Below are 19234 nucleotides of genomic sequence, written 5' to 3'. Positions count from 1 at the left end.
ACATCAACTGTTTTTCTCCATTGTCTTTGCTTTTATTTAACACACTTCTAATCCTGTTTTTATGAGGTGCGTGTGGTAGCATGTGAGGCATTATTTATTTTCTGCCACCAAACAGCCCACGTAACAGGTTACAGTCAATATTATACAGTATCTGTCTCAACAATGACAAACTAAGCAATGCAGTATGATCAGTGGATTGAAATAAACTTACAGTGGTGCCTCGCTAGACAGTTACCCCGCATGACAGTTTTTTCGCTAGACATTGGCTTTTTGTGACCGCTATAGCGATTCGCAAAACAGTGATTCCTATGGGGGAATTTCGCTGGACAGTGTTTGGTCCCTGCTTTGCAAACCAATTTTCGCAAGACGATTTTGACAGCTCCCTCCATGCCCACAAAACGGGTGTTTTCGGGACCTAAGCTTCACATGACAGCTATTTAAACAGCTGATCGGCGGTTCGCAAAGCGGCTTTCCTATGGCCGATCTTTGCTAGACAACGACAATTCTTCCCCATTGGAACGCATTAAACAGGTTTCAATGCATTCCAATGGGGAAATGCTTTTCACTAGACACTGATTTCGTTAAACAGCTATTTCAGTGGAACAGATTATCATCGTCTAGCGAGGCACCACTGTATACGGGTTAGGTCCAAGCTAGCTGAAGGACCGTATCTCCCCATATGATCCTTCTCAGCACTTAAGATCTTCAGAGGAAGCCCTCCTCTCGGTCCCATGGCTAGTCCAGGCACCATTGATGGGGACACAAGACAGGGCCTTCTCGGTGGCTGCTCCCAGGTTATGAAATGCTCTCAAAAATTGGGTTGGCCCCTTCCCTTTAATCCTTCTGACAACAACTGAAGACCTACCTTTTCCGGCAGGCTTTTAACCATCATGACGGAGTCCCTGCATGCTATTTTTAAAGACTTTTAAAAACGTTTTACACATTTTTAATCATTCAGAGGTATTTTATTCAGTTTTATAGTTTTTAAAAATGTAAAACCTACTGTGTTTTTAATTCTATTCTTTTTATCGCTGTGAGCCGGCTTATAAATATAATAAATAAACTTGCATTTAAGAAAGCCACAAGCTGCTGAACGCTTGTTCCTTTCTTCAGATTCCTGACAGCAACCCCATCAAGTAAGTTAGTTTAAGACATTACGTTTGAATCAGACTTTCAAGAAACAGGCTTCCTAAGTTCATCTCTGGAATCCTGGATGCTTCCAGATGGGCCTTTCATCATACAGCTGCCATGCATTGTTCACAGGATTTTACACAGATGACACGGTTGCCTTCTATTTATAGCTAGAGGTGTGAAAATTTGAACATGTGTAGTCCAAAACCATACACTGGCCCACTCCCCCTCCCCCGTTTATGCTTAGCAGTTTGGTCTTCTTTGATCCCTACAGAAATAAAATTACGTCTGTTATGGAGGGGGAAATGGAGTAGCTGAATAAGGTCATTTGATGGGTAAAGCTAAGGGCAATCAGTCTGGAAGAACAGCCAGAGCCTTATGCAAAGCTCTGTGGTTTTGTAAGAGTTCTGTGTTATTCAAAAGCTGGCTCCTGGCATTCTGAACAGTGGGCAGGTTATTTGACCAAAGCTGAGCGGCTCCATTCTGACTCATGCCCAGCTTTGAGTGGCATGGTCTCCCCTCCCGTTGTTTTGCTGATGCTTTGAAGATTAAACAGGAAGTTAAAAAAAAGGAAGGCGAGGAAGTCCACAGGAAAAAAAAGTATGAAATAACACCAGGTTTCCTGTAGCATCTTGTGTCGCCAGTGCGGTCCTTTCACGGCCTGTGGTTCTCGATCTGAAATGTGCATGGCAGGGGGTGGTCAGAAAAGATTACAGTTCCCAGCATGCTCACCAATGGTGAGTGCTCTCTGCGGCTGATAGGTGTGGCAGTCCAACACGATCCGGAGTGCAGTTTTGCTCCCTTTGGAGCCGAAAGAGGTCTTCGATTTGGCTGGCTGAAGAGCCCTGTGTGACTCGCCATCCAGCACACAAACAGCCGGCTGGAATTTCTGCTCCACAAAAAGTTCTGGGCTCTTTGTGAAGACTTTGCGCCCATCCCTTGCTCGGTTTTTGGACACCACAGCCGCGAGATGATGGGGCACTGATAGGACCAGCACGTTTCGGAAAACAAGGGACATTCCTTTGATGGCAGGAAGTTTAGCAACGATCCTTGCACGTTCCTTTTTTGCTTCAAACGTTCCCCTGCCAACCACAGTACGTTAGTAGGAAGTTATATTTCCCCTTATCGGTAAAAACAAAGATCCACGGTGCACAAGAAAACTCACCTTTTTCTGTTAAACTCCGCTTGTGTGTGCATCTGATAACCTAGGGGCCGTTAGCATGGGGGGGGGAACCACCAGTTTGTCTCCACACCAAGGCAAGAGAAGGGATTGGACTACAACTCCCATCATTCTCCACTATGGTGGTTAGAGGCTAATGGGAGATGGAGTGCCAGGACATCTGGAGGTTCACACTTCTAAATATTTCTGTGTGTTCTGAGACAGTGGGTGGAGGCTTTCTGGGCCGAGGTTCTCCTGGGACGGGGTGTGAGGAAGTCTCTGAAAGGGTTGTGTGTTGTTGGGTTTTTTGGATCAGCGTGTGAACTTTTACACAACCTGTTGCGGCACCTTAGCTTCCCTCTCAGCAGCTCCCCGGAGAGCAGATTCAAAGACTCGGCTCAAGATGAGAACCCTGGCTTCTGTCCAAATATCTGCTTTCGCGAGGGCTTGAAGGCAAGGGAGAGCCGGGTTGGGTTTCTGACATGGCACCTTTGAAGAACATACCCAGACCTGTTGCGAACACACACGTACAGATCTCAAAACTATTTTGAGGAGGCAGCCCGTTTTCAAAAGTCCTTTGCCGCTGGCAGAAATCCCAGTGCACAAGGAAAATCAGCTGCTCCCTTCCTTTGATCCTCCTGATCAACAACCCCCCCTTCAGAAAATTAACAGAAAAACGAGGAAGCAAAAAACGGAATGTTTATGGCGATGAAAGCCGTGTTTTCTACACTTCTTTTAAAACGTTCCAGCTGGCTCTGGCTATCACTATTCGTGACTGAGCTTTTCCTCCTCATCAGTTAGAATGTTTTAGAACATGCTGTGATCTTGCAGAAAGTGAAGGAGAAAGAAATTCCATCAGGGCATCTAACTTCTGCCCTCCAAATGAGTCAAAAAATCTCTTTGCCTGGGAAAAAAATGGCACCACCAAATCTCACACTGCATGTAACAAGGTGTTATGTGTTTTTCCCCCTGTCCGCCACATAAAGGAGTTGCCGTATTTTTCCACGTATAAGACTATACTTTTGTCTAAAATCTTTAGGCTAAAAATTGAGGGCCATCTTATACGTGGAAGTAAGCTGAGGAAAGAACAAAAACAAGCGGAGGGGAATACAGAGATCAAATCGATCCTGCAGAGTTTTGATCCCCTTCCCCCTATACTTGCTAATCCCCACTTAGATTTCTTAATTTTGGATTAGAAAAGTGGGGGCGTCTTATACACGGGGGTGTCTTATACATGGAAAAACATGGTAGTACATTTAGGGCAGAAACTATGATGAAGAACGCTTTACACCTCTCTACCTGTGACAGGTGTGCTTAGGATTATTTTGGCAGCAAATCTCAGCTGTAGCCTGCGCTTTTCAAGTAATGTTGAAAGACTGGGGGAAAGACAGAATATCTGAAAGGAAAATACGCATCAAGAAGCTCCCGTTTTAAGACACACTCAGCACCGCCAGTAGTATCGTTTAAGGAATCTGGTTTTAGAGAATGGCTGGTTTGCGACAGTCCAACGTTCTTTAACATTCAGCCATTGAGAATACAAAGATGAAATGTGTTGCTGCTTTTTGGGTAAGCTTTTCATAACAGCGAACAGCAGCTGACATTTAGTCCCACATATTTTTTTAAGGTGGAGGGAGCTCTTTTAAGAAATGACTTTGCTAGAGCTTCTGTTTTCTCCACCTCTTATTGCACAATCTTCCCGTAAACAAACCCCAAAGATGGTTAAAACCAGGCCAGGTAGGGTCCCACCCTGTGTCTTCCTTGTACTTTGGAACACCCTTTTTGTGTTGAGGATCTTCACGGATCTAACGAGAGCTGATCTTCCGATAATGACTCTGCTCGTTTCGGAGCCTGCACACAGCACAGCCGAAAACCAAAGGAAAAACAGCAGAGTGGGGAAAATTAAACAAACAAACGTTTCAGCAGGTTAATCACCCCTTCGGGGTCAATTTTCTTGGACTTGCATCCAACGCTTGGAAAAATTTACTCACCTGGATAAACTATGGTTTGGGGGGCTGTTAGCAAAAAATATAGTAACTTCCCCCAAGCTTCCATCAGAATAATAATAACTGTGTATTATCAAGTCAATTTGGACGTATGATTACCCTTTTCCATGGTTTTCTAGGTTGAGACTACTCAAAATTGGTTCAGCTTTGCCTTCTTTGGGTGGCGTCCTGGGAATCTGCAGCTTGGCCAAGGCTACACAGGCTGGCTCTTTTCCCAGGAAGCACAAGGAGGAATCGAACTCTCAACCCTGACAGACAGATACCAATTTCACTGAGCTATCCAGCCAGCTTTTCCAGTAACATTTACAACTATGCACCCATTCTTTCTTTTGCTTCTGTTAACCAGACGCCTTATATTTTGTCTTCCCTTGTGTGTGTTGATGAACACGGCATGGATCAGACTTCCATAGTTTCCCCTGCCGTTTTGATTTCAGATCATCACAAGCTTCTGGGATTTTGTGCATTGATATTTATCCATATCAAGTACAGTGGTGCCTCGCTAGACGATGATAATCCGTTCCACTGAAGTAGCTGTTTAGCGAAATCATTGTCTAGCGAAAAGCATTTCCCCATTGGAATGTGTTGAAACCTGTTTCATGCGTTCCAATGGGGAAGAATCATTGTTGTCTAGCGAAGATCAGCCATAGGAAAGCCGCTTTGCGAAATGCCGATCAGCTGTTTAAATAGCTGTCTTGCGAAGCTTAAGTCCTGAAAACACCTGTTTGCAAGTACGGAAGGAGCTGTCAAAATCATTGTCTAGCGAAAATCGGTTTGCAAAGCAGGGACTAAACATTGTCCAGCGAAATTCCCCCATAGGAATCACTGTTTTGCGAATCGCTATAGCAATCGCAAAAAGCCAATGTCTAGCGAAAAAACTGTCATGCGGGGTAACTGTCTAGCGAGGCACCACTTGTAATAAGAAGGTAAATCAGGCTGTAAGAACTCTCTAACCCAATATGATATCATTGAACAATTTAGACCTGTTTTGTCAATGACAAACACCCGCTATGGGTCTCCATTCTAGGGTTTCAGGTGCAACGTCCTGCCTCCATCAGTCCCACTGGGGGAATGCCAGAACTGAATTTAGGACTTATTCTATGCCAGTGGTTCCCAACTCTGAGTCTCCAGATGTTCTTGGACTATAACTCCCAGAAATCCTGTCTAGCACAGCTAAGTCGTGAAGGTTTCTGAGAGTTTTCGTTCAAGAACATCTGGAGATCCAAGACTGGGAACAACCGCTCCACGCAGAACGGACAGATCTATCCACATTCATTCCTCAGTCAGACAGAAACCTTCTACAAGGGACCCCTCAATTCACAGCAACTTGGTTTTTATTCCCCCTGCACTGGAATGGTCAATTATTCCAGTTATCAGCCAATGCCATCTCCTAGCATCCAAACCCTACTTTTATAGACCATCGTGTCTAGCACTGAAAATTGATGCCTTTAAGACAGCAATTTCGCAGAGATGGGAAGAAGAAGAGAAAAGCCAGTGGAGGTCGGAGGGGAGCAGCCAGTAAAAGAACAGAAGTGTGAGGTGGAGGGAGAGGACGGGAACTTGGAAGGGAGCAACCAGCAAGAAAGAGAGAGAAGGCATGAGGAATAAGATAGCAGCTGAGGTTTAATTTATAAAGCATGGACATTTCCAGGAATAAAACCATTATTTTAGCATTAAGCCCAATGAGAAAATAGGGTCAGACTTAACAATGGCTTGATTTACAACTGCTGTCAGAAACCAGTTAGGTTGTAAATATGGGACCTACCATGTGTGTGTGTGTGTGTTTTAAAATATATATCACTAAAATAAAAAGTTTGCAACTATGAGTAAAAAAAGAAATCCCCTGGTTTTCATGCCTTTTCGGGGGGGTTACAAATAGTTGATTAGACTAAAAAAAGAGGCAGCCTCCCAAATTCTCCTCTTCTTCCGTCATGAGCATCTCTCAACAGACTAGCTCTGGTTATGATCTTGGTGGGGAAATCCCTGACTCCAGGAGCCGGGCAGTTCCATCCAAAACGGAGAAGGCACTTTGGAGCTGAGGAATGCAGGGAAGAGCAGGGAAAGGCTAGAGGCTGGAGAGATGGCCAAGATTGATGGACACCCCACCCCACCCCGAGCCCTCGAGCAGGAGCTGTCTGGTCTGGCTCATAGAGCTGCTAGCAGTTGTTGACAGACTGGGCTCGAGGGAGGAGAGGTCCCATACCAGGCAGATCTGCCTCCCTTGAGAAGGGTCTTTGGGTGGGGCGCAAGTTCTGCCTGTGCTCCCGGGGAAAACCCAGGCCCCCCCGGGGCACGTGCTTTCTGTCGCCGGCCCCAGATGCGCTTGGATCGCACACACGCAGGCATGCATGCTTCCATGATCTTGCCGAGGCTCTCCCAACGCACAGGGCCACAGATGTGCCACAAACCTCTTGGCCACAAACCCAAGCATTCCTCGAATCCTAAAAAAACAGTTTGGTAAGCACGTGTATCCCCACTGTGTATCTTTGACAAGGGCCGGACTGGAAGGGTTCCTTCCAGCTTTGAAGTTAGAAGAAAAAGAAGTAGGTTATATTTTTTTCCCAAATTTTCCAGGAGGAAGGAACACCACCACCCCTGTGTGTGTGTGTGTACATTGTGTATACCATTTGGAGCCCAGAAAAGAATAATTCCTTGTGCAGCAAAAGGGGATGGAGTACAGGAGCCGTGTGTGTTTCCAACAGTATCCGAGCAAGAACATTCAGGGAGAACGGTGGGAAATTCATGGAGCCACTGGACTCAGGACCAGCAGCCCCTACTGGTCATGCTACGATAATTTGGCTGAAAAAGTTGTCAAGAGTCTCTCTAAGCTCAGTAGCCACCGTGGCTAATGGCCATACTGCCAAAGGAACAACAAGAAAGGAATTCCACACAGCGTACTGCTGGATAGCTCAGTGGTTGAGGCATGAAGCCAGAGGTTGAGAGTTCGATTCCCCACTGTGCCTCTTTGACAAGGGCCAGACTGGATGATCCCAAAGGGTCCCTACCAGCTCTGGAGTTCGAAGAAAAAGAAGCAGCAGATTATATTTTTCCGAGCTTTTGAGGAGGAAGAGACCCGCTCATAAGACACAGACACACACTATACTGTGGTTGTCCTTTCTCAGGAATATGATCCTTAATGTCTCTGAGCACAAAACACAGCCCCATACCAAGTGACTACTCTTGCGTAAATAAAATACTTCCTTTTGCTTTTCTTTGGCTCACCCCCGTTCATGCTGGTTGGGTTTTTTCCCGGCTGCTGTCTCTCCCCCCCCCCCCGCCTCTCGTGTTTTCTCAGGTTGCACAACTAAACACCTTGCACAATTAGCCACAAAGCCTACAGAGCAGAGACGACACTCTGCAAGCCAGGTCTACACTGGCTTCACTCCTCGTGGAGCGTTGCCCTTTCAGTGCCCCTGCTCTCCCCTCCCCACATCCCCCTCAGCTCCAAAAGTTCAGATGGTTCAAGTTACTGCTACACCTTCCCTCCTCACCCAGCAGTGGAGATTTTAGAGCAAATGCAGTTAATCTCTGGCAATGATAGGTGGCGTGGCATATGGGGTGGCAGGGGGCAGATCCGTCAGTGGGTGAGGCCCATCTGCAGAAAACTAGCTACTGGCAACATGGGGGGGAGGCAAAAAGAGGTAAAAAGGGGTTTAACTGGGAAGGATTGCAAGCAGCAGGAGATTCCTGTAAAGAACTAGTCCATGGGACTGGAGGCATGCCAGCTGCTAATCCCAGCTAATGCCCACCCCGTATGGCGCAGGCCCAACAGAAGGGAGGTTGCAGCCCGGCCAGGCAGAAGCTCTGACTAAATACTATGCACACCTTCACTGCCCATCCATGAGCTTTCCTGGATGCAGCCTGCGGTTGGTATCTACCTACCTTCCAAGATCCAACCGGGCAGCGGCGGTTTTAGGCTCCATGGAAAAAGGAAAGAAGCGAGTACTGTATTTTTCCATGTATAAGACACCCCCATGTATAAGACACCCCCCACTTTTCTAATCCAAAATTAAGAAAAATAAACGGGGCTTAGCAAGTGTAGGGGGAAAGGGATCAAAGCGCTGCAGGATTGTTTTGATCCCTGCTTGTTTTTGTTCTGTCCTCAGCTACTTCCATATATAAGACGATCCTCAATTTTTAGTCTAAAGATTCTAAACAAAAGTATAGTCTTATACATGGAAAAATACGGTAGCGTGAAAATAAGTGAAGGAGCTGAATGCAGTTGGAGCTCTTCAGCAGAATCTGGTCTCTGCTGGAGAAATTTCAAACCTGTGAGTTTTTCTGGCTAGGGAAAGAGAACATTAGGAAACAAGCAGCTATAACTCAAAGACAAGTTGACTGCTCCTATCTACCACAGGGGGAAAAAACCCGTATTTTTCCGTGTATAAGACTATACTTTTGTCTAAAATCTTTAGACTAAAAATTGAGGGTCGTCTTATACACAGAAGTAAGCTGAGGACGGAACAAAAGCAAGTGGAGAGGGAAAGGGATCAAAGGGATCATGTAGCAATTTGATCCCTTTCCCCCTACACTTGCTCAGCCCCACTTATTTTTCTTAATTTTGGATTAGAAAAGTGGGGGGCGTCTTATACACATAAAAATATGGTAATTTTAAAGCCATGCTGAGACCAGGAAAGTCCCTTTTTAAAATTACATGTCCAAGAATCGTCCAGACCTGAGAGGTTCTGCAAGCTGTGTTTGCTCCAACCCATCTTTGCCCCCCAAAAGAGAGGCTTTTTTCTAAACTCTGCTCACCTTCTACCTCTCCCTTCTCCAGTGGGAGATATTTCAAGAAGCAGAAGAGGAAAGGGTGACTTTAAGCAGGTTGTGATTGCTCTCCATGTGGTCCCCAGCCTTCCGTGGTTCAAACTGCAATCCCCTATGAGCCTCCTTGGGAGTAAAACCGGCCAAATCAAATGGGCCAGATTTCAGACTAGGCATACCTAGGGTTGTATGGTTAATTATCTAATTGTTGCTCATCAAGAATTTATTGTTCTTTTGGACGCTGTGGGTGTCTTGAGTAGCACTGGGCTAAGTGCAATGGTAAGAGATAAATTATTCAAATAAATAAACATCTCCATAAAGCAATCGTGAGGGGGAAGAAAGCCAAAGATGGAGTATCGGTGAGAAGACAACTTCTATTAAAGCTGAGTCAGATTTCTTTTCACTGTGCGTTTCTGCTGCTGGCTTGTTTTTCCCACCACCACCAATTAAATCTATTTTGTACATGTACACAATCATAACAGGAAACGTGGCGATTAACTTGTATCTATCATTGTGCATATGATCCAAGTGCTTTATGCAAACACAGCAGTAATTCCTACAACAGCCGTTTTCAAAACCTCACCTTCTGGTTGTTTCAGACTCTGGCCTCCATCATCTCTGTCTGCCGGGGAAGATGGGAGCTGGAGTCTGCCAAGTATGGAGACTGCCGGTGAGTACTATCCTTAGGGCCACCCTGTTTTACAGGATTAGGGCAAAGGCCACTGAAATGCTGAAATCTGCCAGCTGAATGTGTGGGGGGCCTAGTGTGATTTGACCCTGGAATTCCCACATACCCTGAGTATCCTTTTTGTTGCTTCATGGGTGTCGGCCATCAAGTAAGCAATACCTTTCCATGAAGATGTTCAGTGGAAGCATGCAGAATTTGCAACAGCAGACCTTGGAGATTCAAATCCCCAGCAGGGCGGATGGTTATCGGGCATAAAATCTCCTTGAATTGGCTTGCACTCCTGACCTGTGATAATCTTCAAGTGGAGACGTAGAAGCTTGTTTCGATTGTAGAAGGGCATGCCGCAACAGCCTACGCATGTTTATGTATGTTCCAGGAATCCTGCAACCCTCTGACCTGGAAACCTTGCCCTCTCTAATCCCAGCTGTGCAAAGACTGTCTGTGGTTACTCAATAGTTAGTGAAAGACTCTTAGCTGGATTTAGCCTCACCTGGTTTATCAGTGAATTGGCTTGTTTGGGAGGAATTGGGAGTTTATCATGACATGATCGACAGCAGGCCTCATGCTCATTAGTTTTTCTCCACTCCCAGCGGCGTCTTGAGGAGAACAAAAGCTTTCCATTCCGTTATTGGTCAGCCACATTCTGCCATTCCACCAGAAGATGACAAACCATGGTTAATCTAAACTGAGGTTTATTTTAAACAAACTGGCTTCAAATAATGGGTTATGAAGCTGACAGTTGTCAACAAATCTCAGGTGAGATTAGTCACAGTTTAGGGCTCAGCTCCATCAGTACGTTGGAGGGAAACAACAATCAGAAGAAGAGAAAAGTAGAAATGCTCTGGCCTAGAGGTCAATCGTGGCTTATTCACATAACAATGATTCATCTTAGCTTATTGTGATGTCTGAATCAGCTCATTGTTATCCTTAACCACATACTGTATTTTTCGCACCATAAGACACACTTTTCCCCCCACAAAACATGGAGCGAAGAAAACAGATTATATTTTCCTGTTTTCTTCTCCTAAAAAAATGGTGCATCTTATGGAAAGGTGCGTCTTATGGAGCGAAAAATACGGTATTTGTTTGCATGCTAAAAGCAGCAACCAGCATTCTCTAGGTAAAGATCTGATCTCACCGTTACCGGTCCAGAAGTTAAGAAGAAAGATGATGGAGCAGAAGCTCGGTTTCATGCTTTTAAGAAGCCTGAGGCTGAAGGCCTCTCACCACTTAGTCTTTTCTCAAAGTACTCCTTTGCACCTGCCACTAGTTCTGCCTCACTGCTTCCCTAACACTGCAAAGGAATCCACCCAAGCAAAAAACGTTCTATGCAAAAGAGCACCATGCACAGAAAGAGGCCAAGGTTTGCCAGCTTTCTATGGGCTTTTGGGTGCACCCCTTGTTGAGCCCATCATCATGTTTGGAGTAAAAAATGGAATGGAGCACCCGTATCACCAACTGCAGAAGGCTTAGCATCAGTGGTGCCAAGCCTGGAGAAAAAAAAAACCCTCCCCAAGACTGGCCGGCTTTGTCTCCACGGCATCACAGGGACCCTCCAGGGACATCCGAAGGGGTCGTCCCTTGTCTCCAGTTCTGACACGGAAATCTTGGAGAAACGGATGATGCTGCTGACCTGGAAACTCTAAAGAAGCCATTGCTTCGTTCTCGAGACTTTGCATCTTCTGCGCATGTTAGCTATGTGTTAGGCATGGATGTTCATAGAGAAGGCAAACTGCTTTCTAGGAATGCTGTCTTGGGGGCGGGGGGGACACTCTGGGTGTTGTAGACCAAAAAGGTAGCCTGTTCTACCTCTGAATGAGTGACTAATCCAAGAAAACCCAGTAACCTTGATGGCTGAACGGTAACTGGAATCCAATTCTCAAAACGTGGTTTGCTCAAGTTCTATCCCACTTTCTCTCCGATGAGCCCAAGACAACATACATGCCCCTCTTCCTCCTCCCATTGTTAATAATAATATTAATAATAACAACAAAACAACAACAATAATAAGAAGAAATTTCACACGGTATTATAAGCAGTTGCAGATCTCAGAAATAAAATTATCAGAGCTACAAAAAACACAGCAGTTTAAGGAACAGCATACATACTGCACCAATATTTAACAGATACTTAGGATATTGGTTAAAACGTGTATCTTTAATATAATACCAGTCAATGTTTTTATAATTTTGATTGACTGTGCCTCGTATTTTTTGATGATGATGATGATGATGATGATGATGATGATGATGACGACGACGACGACGACGACGACGACGACGACGACGTGCCATCAGGTCAATTTTGACTTATGGTAACCCTTTCCGGGGCTTTCTAGATAGACAATGCACAGAAATGGTTTGCCATTCCCTTCTTCCTGGGGATGCCCTGGGACTGTGCAGCTGGCCCAAGGCTACCCAGGCTGGTTCTTCCCCCAAGAGACACAGTGCAGGAACTGAACTCCCAACCTCTGGCTCTGCAGCCAGAGACCAAAACCACTGAGCGATCCAGCCAGCTACACTGATATTATATAGGAGAGCAAACCAATTATACTCTGCTGTGTCTGGCATGATCCCCTGGGGAAAAGATCTGGTTGCAGAAGAGATCTCGGAAGAGAAGGGCTCATTGAACATCTCCCAAGAGACGCCAGCCTTGTTCCAGACCAAGTCCTCTTCCTGACCCTGACCCCTTTGGCTCAAGAGAGTGACCTTTGCCCGCAAAGCTGGAGGGGGGGGGAAAGAGAGAACGGGGTGTTGTTTCATTTGAGTGGAACATCACTGGAATGTGAATCGCGTAGGCTCTGGCTGCTGGCTGGTTGAGAAGGTGAGGGGCAAGTAGTAGCCTGCTCCTGGGGAGGAGGGGGTCACAGCTTAGCTGCAGGAGTCCTCCTGACTTGGATTCCTGCACCAAAGATAAGTGGCTTTCAAAACCTCTCCCTCGAGGGATCCTTTCTGCCACCACTTTGTCTGTCAGGAACATCCCCTGGAGTGCCTCCCACAGAAGACTTACAGGCGCTGCAGACAATTCTGTTAAGGTTTTAGAAGGCCAGAGCTTGACTGTGAGGGACTGTAGCCCGTTGAGCCCCTCGGCAAGGGATTCTGGGCATTGTAGTCCAAAACAAGGGTGCTCTAAAACAGGGGTCCCCAACCTTGGGCTTCCAGATGTTCTTGGACTTCAACTCCCAGAAATCCTGGCCAGCGGAGGTGGTGGTGAAGGCTTCTGTGAATTGTAGTCCAAGAACATCTGGAGGCCCAGGGTTGGGGACCACTGCTCTAACACAACACACACTCTCTATTCACAGTCCACAACCCTGGCTTGCTGTGCCTCAGGATGGCCATCCACCCCGTTCTGCCAGCCTGCTCTCTTCATGCGTGGAACGGCATGCATTTTATCTACATGGAGTTTCTGATCAGTAGTGGTCACCCTGCTAGTGTTTAAATGGAAGGATGCAATAACTGACTATTTTCTGCCACCACTCTTCCTTTTCTGGTCGTGAGGAGCACATAACACCCTGTTACAGTGGCTCCGTTGCCGATCCGTTTCCGGGCACAATTCATAGTGCTGGTTCTAACCTATAAAGCCCTAAACGGCTTGGGTCCAAGCTATCTCAAGGACCACCTCTCCCTTTATGAACCTGCCCAGGTGTTCAGATTATTTTGAGAGAACTTGCTATCAATCACAAGTGGGGACATGGGAGAGGGTCTTCTCTGTGGCTGCTCCCAGAGACTCTGGAACTCCCTCCCACTGGAGGCCAGCCTGGCCCCATCTTGGCTGTCCTTCCACAAGCAGACAAAGACCTTTCCCTTCAGGCAAGCTTTCCCTTAGTGATTGGCTGCCTGAATGTTTTTTTAATTAATTGTTGTGCTTTGAATACGTTTTGGTGTTGCTTTCGTTTACCTTTTTTTTTTAGTGCGGGTGTGATATATGCTTGATCCTTTCTGTATTGCATACTCACTGTTGTTGGATTCATATACTGTTTCTAAAATGTTGTAGCCACCTTGCATCCTTTTTTTTTTTTTTAAAGGACAAAGGCCGGGGTAAAAAATATTTTTAATAAAATAAATAATAATACATTTTCTAGTTGCCCAAAATGTCAACAGCTGCAGATTTCCATCCATTGATGTGTCCCCCACCCGCAAAAACTTGCAAAGATGTCGCGTGTACAAATGCTTCCAGATGATGTTGTTGTTGTTTAGTCCGGCCCGTGCAATGTTAATCACAAGCCAACAGACGGTGCCCAGGTGGCTTGTGTACCCAGCCGAGTTTTCTGTCCACATACAGCTGACTGAGGATAGGAAGTTTCAAGGTCCTCGATTTCCTTCCTGGTTCTATATTTTAAAATCACACTTAAATTGTGATTTTTAGGTGGAGAAAGCCTTCCCTATGAGGGCCATCCACTGTCTTCAAAGAGAGGAAGTTCTTTTGTAAAAGCAGTCACACAACCACCGTGTGAATCGATTATATTTTCCCGGGTAAGCACTTTAAAAGAATCCAGGTCGCCGAGTTGAGATAACTCTTTCCCAAATTGGCTACTTCGGATCTCAGAGGAAGCTGGAAATCCCCTTCTCCGAGGATCAGGATGCAGGATGCAATGGCCCAGATTCAGAGTCAATCCATGTCTCTTTGACAGATGCAAGCTGTCAAGGACCTCTTACAGTTCCCTTCTCTCCCTTTCCCACTTACCCAACTTTCAGTGGCCAAGGGAAATGTCTCTCATCAGTGGAAAATATTACAAAGAGGGGGAAAATATATTTATTTTTTAAAATAGGGCACTTCTTAAGAAATAGCAAGCAGATGTTTGCCACTTTCAAGGTAGTTAGACTTTCTGTTCCTGTACGTAAATAGTCCTGAATGATTTTTCCCCCCGAAGAAAAATATTTTTGAGATGATAATAATTATATCATCATAATTTTAGAACTGCAAAGCAGGAAGGGACTGTATGGCTCCTTTAGACAGGGCTCAATATCTAAACCCCTGAGCTATCCAGCCGCGTGCTGCTTGACTTACATTCATAGCCAAGTACCTAATGACTTAATAGTGTAATTGCACCAGAAGACAGTTCACATTTTGGACCGCTTGTGGAGCAGTCAGCTGTGATCCATTTCCCGGCAAACACACAACGCACGGGGAATTGCACTCCAGCCTGACCCTGATCCGTGTTCAGGCTAGAGCCAGTGGTGTTCAACCTTGGGTCTCCAGATGTTCTTGGACTTCAACTCCCAGAAATCCTGGCCAGCAGAGGTGGTGGTGAAGGCTTCTGGGAGTTGTAGTCCAAGAACATCTGGAGGCCCAAGGTTGGAAACCACTGGGCTAGATCTTTTAGTCCAGCTGTAGAGCAAATATTTTCATATCCGGGGTTGGAGTGATTCCCCTACAGAGAGGTGGGTCATTTTTTAGGGACATGGCTGTCCTCAAAACAACCCTTTCTGGTGCCATTAGATGCCTGTGTCTTTCCTCTGCCCTCTGATTGCACCCTTTCAGTTTGACCAGAGTAAATGATACCAACTTTGGAAGAGGGGGAACTGGGTAAGATTATGGGTCATCCACCAAAAAAGAGAGAAATTGCACGGATTATAATCTCTGGCATTAATGCTTTTTGTGCAGTTAGTGCGGGGCCCCTAAATCTTGGAGAGCCTCACCCTCTCTTGTGTCTTGCAAACTCTCGGATACGTTTATTTTTAAAAGATGCTTTTAAAAAACCAGAAAAAGCTTCCTCATGGCCTCTAGTAGCCACTTTAAAACTTTTAACCATGATGTTTTGAGATGCTGGGGTGGCCCTAAACATGACAAAATTTCTTTCCATTCCCCATTAGGGCCATTTTTTAAAAAAAATTCTAAAACTTTTTTGGGGTTGGGGACCAGGTGTGCCAAGTGGGCATTCATTCTTCCTGGAGGAGGGGGAGGTAAGGCCACCATTTGCCCCCTCTGCATGATACAGAGGAAGCTCACCAAACAAGACGGCCAGTCAGGGTATGCTACAGCCCTTCCTCCTTCATGGAATTTTACAGGGAGTCAAGAGGGCAACGTCCTCTTCCATTTTTATAACCTCCACATGTCTTCTCACCACTGGTCTGTCTTTTTAACCACAAAAAAAAAATCTGTTGATAAGGGAAAGATAGCAGAACTTCGCAGTGTCTTTTGATCTTTACTGCTGACAACTCAGTCTGGAGACACCTAGAATTTGTCTCAACCTGGTGAAGTACTTCGTTCGTTCGTTCGTTCCTTCCTTCCTTCCTTCCTTCCAACTCTTTCTCTTTCTCTCTAAACCTTCCTTCCTTCCTTCCTTCCTTCCTTCCTTCCTTCTCTTTCTCTCTAACTCTTCCTTCCTTCCTTCCTTCCTTCCTTCCTTCCTTCCTTCCTTCCTTCCTTCCTTCCTTCCTTCCTTCCTTCCTTCCTTCCTTCCTTCCTTCCTTCCTTCCTTCCTTCACCAGCTCCTTCCTTCCTTTGTTCTTTGGGTGTGATCACACAGAGAAATAGACAAGGATGTTGCCAAGCCTTCCAGTCTGAGCCTCCACTCCAAGTCTTGGGGTACAAGTCCTGAGTCCCATGCCTTGAGTCTGATTCTTGAGTTGGGGTGCATGAACAGACAGCAAGCCTGGAGGGGCGGTGGTGCTGATGATGCTGGTTGTTGTTGTTACCATCACCCCAAGGCTACCGAGGTTGGCTCTACACGCAGGAGGCACTGTGGGAAATTGAACTCCAACCTCCGATACCTAAACCACAAAGCTACTTATAGCAGCAATATGTAATTGGGTGGCCCTTGGGGGAGGACAGAAGAGGTCCAGGCTCATTGCAAAGCTATTCCTGCTATTTGCTGAAGGACAACAACGCAGAGACATCACCAAAGGGTCTGCCAGGCTTTCCCAGGTTCTCAACCTGCTCTGTTTACCGATCCTGTTTTTCCTCCCTCTTTCTGTTTTGACTGGCTGACCTTCAGCCGTCCCTATCTGGCTGGGACAGCTGGTCTGTCCATTTGCCGTAGGATTCCCATCAGGGTAGGAATTAACTTGCTGTTGATCCTGGGAGCCTGATAGGGAAGCCTAGGAGGGGCTTCTGACCTTGTCACGGAGTCAAGCAGCTTGCTGAGATGCAAGACGACTGGCCGGGTGGCAGGGAGGAGAGGAAACCGTGCGGGCGCCCAAAAGAAAGATGCCCTATTGCAAAGGTTTAACATGGAAAGGGGGGGGGGGGACAGGCTGGCAACACTTGCTCTGAAAGACGAAAGTGGGCGGTGGAATAGGGCCAGTGTTGAAAGACAGAGGATGATCATGTAGGGGAGATGAGGACGAAGTTGGTAGATGGGTGTAGAGAGAGTTTTGGAGAGATAACAGCCAGAGATCAGCACTGGGGTGGGGTGGGGAGATTTTGCTAGCAAAGCTCACTGGATAGCTCCAAAGTTTAGGTATCTATCTGACTGCGGTGCCCAAAGTTCGGAGTTTGATTCGCCAGCTGTGCCTCCTACAAGTAGAGCCAGCCTGGGTGGCCTTGGGCAAGCTGCACACAGTCCCAGGATGACCCCAGAAGAAGGGAATAGTTCACCACTTCTCTAATATTCTCTACCTGGACAACCCTGGGAAGGGTCACCATCAATCAGAATTGACTTAGTGGCACATGGTTATTATTGCTAGTAATACTAAGGAGTGTCCCAGAACAAATGCAGAGTATTTTTGGCACTTCTGAAGAGGGGTTGAGTAAAAAAAAAAAAAATTTGGAGTGCAGGCACTCATCACGAGAGCCTCAAAGACCGGCCTCTAAGGAGAGTCGTTAAAAATTGCAGGCAGGTAGGTGGGTTTGTACCAACACGCCAGATTAAATTCTTGGCATGGCAACAGAGATCATTCGGATGGATAAGTGGGGCTGCTGGACATAGTACAGGGTGAAAGGATTCCAGCTAAATTTAGTGGTTAAGAGAGAAGCCAGGGGGTGGGGTGGGGCAGTCCGTTCATCCGTAGTTTCTGCTAATAAACAATTTTGGCCCTTCAGCTCTATGATTGCAGACTCTACAGTGCCATGCATCTGAGATTTGAGACGATGCAGAAGATGCTCTGTTCCTGAAACATCCACATCCCGGAAGCTTCGTGAGGCTTTCTGGAACTCACATGCTCTGACTTAGCAGACTTTTAATCTCTGATCTCAGATGTGTGACAACTGTTCCCCCCCCACTTCCAGTCAATCATAGTGTTGTATCTACTTCCTCTTAATCAATGAGGCTTAACTGGACAAGCTCCGGAAAGCGAGTCTGAGAAGGGAGTGGAAAAGTTCTATTTGGGGGTTACAACTTGCAGAACATCCCGCCCAAGCTCGGCTCCATCTGCGCTGCGGGGAGTGTAATGAGAAACAGAGGGGCATGGGATGAATCTGAGCCTGCCCACTATCCATTCTTGTCCTGATCCGTGCTGGTACACTGCGTGGGGCAGCTTATTTCCCATGAGGTGGTGGGAAAGGTCCCTACCACTAACCTCTGGGGGGTCCCTTAAGACCCCATCTTCTCTTCCATGCTCTTCAATGACCGCCCTGAGAATCTGAAGCTCGAGGACACCAAAACAGGATGATGGCTCTCGATGCTGTTTCCCATGTGAACCCCAGGAAGCTGTGGGTGGTCCTGAACCAGTGTCGGAGTGTCAGGGTAGACTGGATAGGAGCGAGCAAATATCAAAAGAAGACCAAAGGGATGATGGGTTGTAGGACCAGCCATTGGGGGAGTATCCTCATCACCATCATCCTCTTAGAACTGCAGAGCTGGAAGGGACCCTATGGAGTCCGCACCGTGCCTTGTTAAGGAGGCCCTGGGAGGAACTGAACTCACCACCTCTGACTCCGCAGCCAGGTGCCTCAACCACTGAGCTATCCAGCAGTCTTCTCTTGAAGAATCAACTCCCTAATTTGAGAGTGTACTTGGATATAACTTCCCTTCTGGATGCTGAAGTGGTTGTTGGGGGCGATGGGTTTTGGTTCACAGACCAGCGGCGATGTCTCCTGGGAAAAGCTGTCCGGAATACTGTCCATCCTGCTTGGATCACACCCATTTCAGCTGACTGCTGCAGACTCTCCTACATGGGCTGTCTCTTCCATGCCGATGCATTTCTAGGCTTTGAGTTCAAAGTGCCGGTTAATACTAAAGCGTCTCAGTAGTTCATAACAAAAAAATAAAGATTGCTGGTTAATATTAAAGCTCCAGTCCTGTCTGGAGAACCGTCTCCGCCGGCATGAGGCTGTCCTCTATTTATTTATTTTTGGATTTATATCCCGCCCTTCTAGACACAGGGGACATGGTGGCGCTGCGGGCTAAACCGCAGAAGCCTGTGCTGCAGGGTCAGAAGACCAGCAGTCATAAGATCGAATCCACGCGACGGAGTGAGCGCCCGTCGCTTGTCCCAGCTCCCGCCAACCTAGCAGTTCGAAAGCATGCAAATGCAAGTAGATCAATAGGGACCACCTCGATGGGAAGGTAACAGCGTTCCGTGTCTAAGTCGCACTGGCCATGTGACCACG

This window comes from Pogona vitticeps, chromosome 9 (assembly GCF_051106095.1).
Source record: "Pogona vitticeps strain Pit_001003342236 chromosome 9, PviZW2.1, whole genome shotgun sequence".
NCBI classification, from domain to species: domain Eukaryota; kingdom Metazoa; phylum Chordata; class Lepidosauria; order Squamata; family Agamidae; genus Pogona; species Pogona vitticeps.
The sequence above is the reverse complement of the archived record's forward strand: the minus strand, read 5'-3'. Positions refer to the sequence as shown.